Below are 6,793 nucleotides of genomic sequence, written 5' to 3'. Positions count from 1 at the left end.
ATTGCAGATCTCCTTGTGAAATGTTTATTTGCTCCTCACAGAATGATGAATTAACCAAAAAGTCCTGGGAATAAATGAGTGTACTTCTTATTGCAGCATACCTTGGCTCGGTAGACAGGGTACCAACTAGGTGTTATCCCAAGGCTTGTATTAAAACACAGTGGACAAAAGCTCAGTGTATTCATATGTAAAAATGAACAACCAACAGTACGATGATTCACAACACTGGATCTGCTACGTTTTACACAGTTCAGCTCATGACCTTTTCAGTGTAAATATGATGCGATGGAAATGTACAAGACGTGCACATTAAACCTTGGATTCAGTCATTTTACTTTAGCTGTAAGTTTGATGAGTTTCATGAAAACTGCAGTGCATGAGGAACACGCACATGACTAGAGTGTGCTATGTTCTTTACAAAGGCAGAGCCTGGCAAAGATCTACCTCTCCCAAGTCCTGAACACAGCTCATAGGATATACATCTTGGTACAAGTCCCCAAACACCGAAAATTTGCTTTTCAGGGGTATCGTTTTTTCTTAAATTCGTATTTTTCTTTGGTTTGCTAAAATAACTCCATTTACTAGAATTAATGGAAAACAAAGACCAAAGAGAAACCCAGGCAGTTCACAAAGTGAATACATGCCTTGTCACAGGCAGAATTTCTTTGTGAATTTCTCTAACCTACACACCTGCTTAAGTAATTAATCTTAAAGTTTATCTGGGTTTTCTTGTTCTTTTCATTGACACCTCTATTTATTCCCAAGGAATATTTGGCATTTGAGAAAGACTTCGTTTTAATAAAAATTGCTCAGCAAAATTCTAAACTTACATATGCTTCTGCACATCTAAATTAGCTCCATTTATGCTTTGTATACCCTCGTATTAGCTAGATCAAAATGGCACTTATTCCTACTCAACTGTGAGCTTGACTTTTTCTTCTATGCAGGTTAATGGAAGTTTTTCCAGTGAGTCTAGGGAGTTGTTTTATTGTTTTAAGCCTATAAAAAACCCACTCAAAATGACCTTCTAAAGGTGCATTATTCTGATATTAGAGGCATCCTTTTCCATGAATCATCTTAATTATTGCAGTCAAAGCCACAAAAAGTTCAGCATTTGTGATGTGTCCTCCGCAGGTACTCATAACTTGCTATTGAGTCATCTTGTGTCATTTTCCCCTTGATACTACTTCTGGTATAGCATCATTTTCAGTAAGATCTCTGGAAGTACCAGCCTATGCACACTCACAAATTTAAGCTATTCCATATCCCAGCCACATAATAGTTAATTATTCCAGTTTTATTTTGTTTCTATTTTTCTTTTATCACTGTAGCATTTTTAAAGGAGCAGAACAATTAAACACATGTAGCAGAGGTTCAAGATTCACTGGCAGCTGTTAGACTAGCAGCAGTTTTATCTTAATACAAGAAATGTGCAGTTAGTTCATGGTTTAAATTAAGTGGGACTGAAAGGAACAGATGAATGAAAGCTAGTGATCAAAACTCTCTCTTAGATCATCATTTATTAGCAACCTCCATGTTTTTGTTTTCTACATTACCTCTAGCTACTAAGTTCCTAAATCTCTTTTGAAACATGTGACTTTAATTTTCCTGTAGCTGAAGTCACATTCTAATAAACACTTGTATTTGGAAAAATTGGGGTGATGTATGAGGTAGAGGCACTGCAGGAACTGGGAGAAGTTCCCAAGAGTACCACAAGTTCAGGGGGTCCTTTTCTCAGTTGAAATGGGTTGCGTGATGACACTGTAGCCTAAATATTTTTCATTTGGGATGGTGCTTTTCAGCCTTTGGTTGGTCACAGATCAGAGCTGCAGCCTATAAAGGTGGGGAGGGAAGGCAGGCTGAGGGCTTAGTTTGTGCTGGGACTTTCTGAACAGTAGGTAAAGAGCTGTTTTTTTCTTATATCAGGAAGAGAGCCCTGCCTTTGAAGGTAAGCTTGGCTGATTATTTTTAGGCATGTTTTGTGGTCTATTTAGGGCTGAAAACTGCAAAATATATTGAGTTTTTTGTTTGGGGGGTTGCACCCTAATTTGAACACTAATTCATTTTTCCTGTGGACAACATGGAAGTCTTATTTATCTGAGTACCTAAGCCTCAAGGGAAGGTTTCTCTTCCTTAATATCTTGTGTCTGCATTTAAAAGAAATAGATGACCTAGAGGGCAGTAGGATGCATGCATATGCTGCTGCCATGTCCTCCCTAGCCACCGTTTTATTTTCCAACTTCAGCTCGAAGGCTTTCTGAACCAAATGTGGCTTCTCTGAGGACTAATTTGCTAACTACCTCCTTTGTGTTCAGTCCAGCTCGTCTTTGCTCCTGACCTCTTGCAATAGAATAGAGAGTAAACAGTCACTTCCTAAACACCCATGCCAGTAATGACTGTACACATTATTACAGTCTGCAGTCTGTAGTTTATTCAGCCATTCCTTACACAAAAGTGATTTTTCATTATGCTCTTTTCAGAACATTTCCTGGTTTTACAGTCATCTTTTTACGTTTTCAGAACTGAAGCCAAGTGTAAAACATGATACCTGAGATGCAGGCAAACTACAGATTTATTCAGTAGGATCACGATACCCTCTGTCTTCTTGTTACTTGTCTCCTAATGACTCTTAGTATTTAGCTGGCTTGTTTGATCACTATTAATCAGTGAGGTGACAGATCTACAAAATTACTCATTATAACTCCAAGATCCCATTACTGATTTAGCAACAGTCAGAGTTGTGGTGCTCGAGCAGGTTTTATGTTTTGATGGGGGGTATTCCCATGTGCATTAACTTGCATTTTTCTACACTGGTCAATAAAATGACTGATGAAAGTCACTCAGTCCCATGAAAAAATTCAGCTCCACAAGTGAGCCTCAGCGCTTCTCTTGTGAATAATTTATCAGACTTCCAATCTTCTCAGATCCCTCCAATCTTATTTTCTGTGACCTATGTGGGAGAGAATGTTATTGCACTAGTGACTGTCAGAAATAAGAAATATAATTAAGTCTCTCTTTTTTAGGCTTGTTTTCTGTCTTGGTGAGGTAGATGTCAAGATAAAGAAGTTACAGTGAAAATAACAGTGGTTTTGTCTGGTTCAGCAGCATTCCTAAAACAAACAAGCCCCCTTTGTCCTTGTGGCTGCAGATATCATCTCCAAAAACCACTGTGCAATAACAGGGTGGCAGCAGGAAGAAACTGTCTGTGCAGCGGTGAGGGGTACCGGGGGACACCAATGGTGAGCAGGAATTGTGCGCTGCCTAGTGCAGAAGCAGTGAGTTGCAAAACAGCCATCATACCAGTCTGGTCCTTTGGAGAATTGCTGCCCATCTCTGTGCTTTTGGGTAGGCTTTTACTGCATTTCTCTGATATGTAAGACCTAGAAAGCTACTATGCTTTATCTTTGAATGGTATTTGTATACAAAGCATGTGTGAAGAGTTGGGTATAGGATGAGTTCTGTTCAGTCAGACTCACCATTTTGGTTACAGACAGTTAAAATCCAGTGTCTTGCACATCAGAGCTCAGGAAAGGGCTGTTCAGGAATCTACTGTTAAAGGCACCTCTGAAATTCTCTTCCACCACTTCGAATGAAATATGGTTCATTAAAGATTTAAAAATTAGTCAGGAAGAAACACTTTTAAAATGTGATTAAGATGTTTCACCAGTTCTGGAACAACGTTTTGATTTATTTCATATTAAGGCACCATTTCTGTAAAAACTTATTTTGTCTATATAAAAAATATGTTCAGAAACTTGAGAACTAGAATACAACATTTGTTTTCTGGAATTAAAATACCCTTATCAGTCTGTCACAACTTTCTGACAGCTTTTTTTTTTTTTTTTTTTAACCAGGAGACACTGAAATATGGTTTCCATTTCAAAATGGAAAGGAGAAAATCAAAATGGCAAAATCATCTTTGTCTCAGCTCACTTCTATAGGTGGAAATTCCTGGCATAGCTTTTGAGCTCCTGCTGAGGATATAGTCTACAATTTGAGTTTTACATGGTACAAAATATTGCCAAGATTTAAGGACACTAAATAAAGCAATTTATCACATTCTGTTTCCTTAGAAAAGATTTGGGCAAATGATGGTAAAATGTTGTATTTAAAAAAAAAAAAAAAAACAACAAAACAAAAGCATCATCTAATTATAATATCAAGAGGAAATCAGTTTTAGAAGATCTGGTCACCAAGGAGATATCAGATTTAAACTCTGAGATTAGTAATGTTGTAGCTGCTCTTTGGCATTTTTGTTCGAGCTACTGTGACTGAACTGTTTCAAACAATGAAAGCTATATCTCCTTGTGGACCTCAACTTAACAACAACCTCTCTGGACTTAGGATGTTTGAAATAAGTTCAAAACTAAGCTAAAAGAGCAGAGGCAGAGCCCTGATCTTTGGGACTGAGGAATAGCATCCAGCAGGCAGGGATATGTTTGCTAGGGTGCCGGTAACCCTGGGCTCATCTACTACTCCTAATAGCTTTCTGCCTGCGCCACTGTCCTGCTGTCATCCCACTGCTTTACTCCAACATTACAAGTGGTGTTAGATAGACAATCTTTAGTGTGCTCTCCTGTCCACCATGCCAGTTTTCTGTAATTAAACCAACCAACCAAAACTTCTATAGGAGGGTATTTCAGGCTATCGTAATTAGAAAAAGTATTTATGAAGGCTGAAGTGCTGAAATACATTAAGGCACAGAAGGCCGCATGGAGATAACCACAGGAAGGGCTCTTCCATTCTCTGCTGGTGCCGAAAAATAAAAAAGGGAATGATTGTAAAATGCCTCATCCCCAATATTAGCTGATATATATATACATATATATCTCTTTGTGTAGGGGTTTTCCCTACACTAGGATGATATAATATTATTTGAGATATATTTCAAGCTCCACTTTATAAAGTTAATTAAAAGACATTAAACACTAGAGTCAAAGGAAGTTTTAATTCTTTTTAATCATTGTTTCATAGTAGCTTGTTATATGCTTGAATGTTCCTTTAAACAATTAAAATTTTATTCTAAGATTGTTTATCAAAACTGTGTATGATCATTCTGATTAGAACAAAACCTGGAACTTGATAAACAGTATGAAGTTATATGATGTGGTTGCCTGTAACAGCAAACAGTAGAATCTGATGCCTCAGGAGCTTCCTTGAAATCTTGTATCCCATGTGCATAAATTTATCTTGTACTTGACATTGAATTTGTTTTTCAAGTGCTGCCTTGTTATTTATTTTAAAGGCTTTCCGAAGTGTCAAGCACTTTCTTTTGTCTGGACATCTAAACAAAGTGTTGTCACCAGCAAATACTGATATGGCTGTTTAGCCCTTTTCCAAACCATCTCTCTTATTAATTGCAGCTTCAGAAATAGCTCAGCAATATTTCATTATGAGTTTCAAATTTAGGAGTAAGTTATATACTTTTTGCTGTAACTTTGTCAAATCACTTTCTGAACTACAGCAGAATATTCACTCTTCTTACATGATTCCTTTGTTTTCCTAATTGGTTCCTCAGGAAATAGTTTTTCAATTAAATACTTGGGCTTTCAAGTGAACTTATTTACAAAATGGTCTTCATCATCCATTGTTTAACACTGTTGATGCATTACAATAGACTAGAGAAGAACAATTTTCCTTAACAAAAGCTCTGCTAGCTTGGCCTCATAATGCTCTTATTTTGGTGATTTTGTACTTTTGTCATAATGAGTTGTTCCAAAAACTTTTCTGAGGATTCGTAGCTTGTAACTGAGAATTCCCCTGTTTCTCTTTTTGGAAGGAAAGGGCAGTGTTTGCTACCCTGCAATTCTGTGTTTTTTAATGAACTATTCTGTATTCTTTGTTAGAAACAGCAGCTATGCTTCTAAGAGATCTCCTGGAGGGATGCCATCAGTCAGGTGACATGCTGCTCTTATTTATCAGTTTAATTTTCCTACTCTTCTTATTTTGACAGCTCAGCCTGACATAGCATGCTCTTTATTTCCTGATAAGGGTAGGGCTTGGATAGGTATCTTGACTGTATTTTCTGTGGTGAAGACTGATACTGAATCTGTGGTGTGCTGTAATGCTGTTTCTAATGTTTATAACTTAACTTCTTTCAGCCTGTCTTCATCTGTGGTTTATAGTCAGGTTCTCTATTATTCTGTCTAATTCAGATTTGCACATAGGTTTCTAAAAAACCATGGTCATATTTTACACCATCAGGAAATGTAGTTAAGAGGTTTCTGCTTTGAAGCCGTTGGCCTCAGTATATGGACACTCAAGGGCTTCTTTATCAATATGGGCAATATGCCTGCTCTTATTCAATTCTCTCCCCTAACAGCCTGGTCTGCAACTGCAACTTGTCTCTCTCCATTTCATTCCCAGTTTAAGAGCTGTCCTCTCTGAGACAAGGAGCTACCCTGGTGTTTCTGACATCTCTTGCAGGTGTGTGTCTGACCAAAGCTCTCCCTTGGCTCCTGTCAGTTTCACTCGCTCTAGATCTAAGTAATGCCCTGGAACATGTAAACACTCTGTGCCAGCAATCTAGTTGCACTTTGGTTTAAGGTGAAGACTGTTTTACTGTCTAGGCTCTCCTCATGTACCTCGCTTAATGTCTAACAGACTTAAACCTTCTCCTGTACACCATCTGCCCACATGCCCACTGGTTCTTTGCGGGATACCTGGTGTAACTTATCTGGTTCCTGACTCTGGAAGCAAAAACCTGGCTGGGGGCATACTGGGTCAAAGCATTTGCCTCAGCCATCTGAACTTAGCTTCCAAGACCTCCATATCTTACTTTTCCTGATACATT

At 38.0% G+C, this 6,793-nt stretch overlaps 1 long non-coding RNA gene across 1 annotated transcript; it reads left to right on the top strand.

Annotated features, from left to right (window-relative positions):
• Positions 1-1,883: 1,883 nt before the first annotated feature.
• LOC130608614 (uncharacterized) lies at positions 1,884-6,676 on the top strand. The gene is made up of 4 exons (XR_008974584.1): positions 1,884-1,948; positions 5,246-5,411; positions 5,847-5,897; positions 6,367-6,676. It is a non-coding gene; the product is annotated as an uncharacterized LOC130608614 (long non-coding RNA).
• Positions 6,677-6,793: the final 117 nt, after the last annotated feature.

The sequence above is a fragment of the Pezoporus wallicus genome, unplaced genomic scaffold, assembly GCF_028554395.1.
Source record: "Pezoporus wallicus isolate ANWC-B61680 ecotype Strahan unplaced genomic scaffold, APGP_CSIRO_Pwel_v1 scaffold_13239, whole genome shotgun sequence".
NCBI lineage: Eukaryota > Metazoa > Chordata > Aves > Psittaciformes > Psittacidae > Pezoporus > Pezoporus wallicus.
The sequence above is the reverse complement of the archived record's forward strand: the minus strand, read 5'-3'. Positions and strand labels throughout refer to the sequence as shown.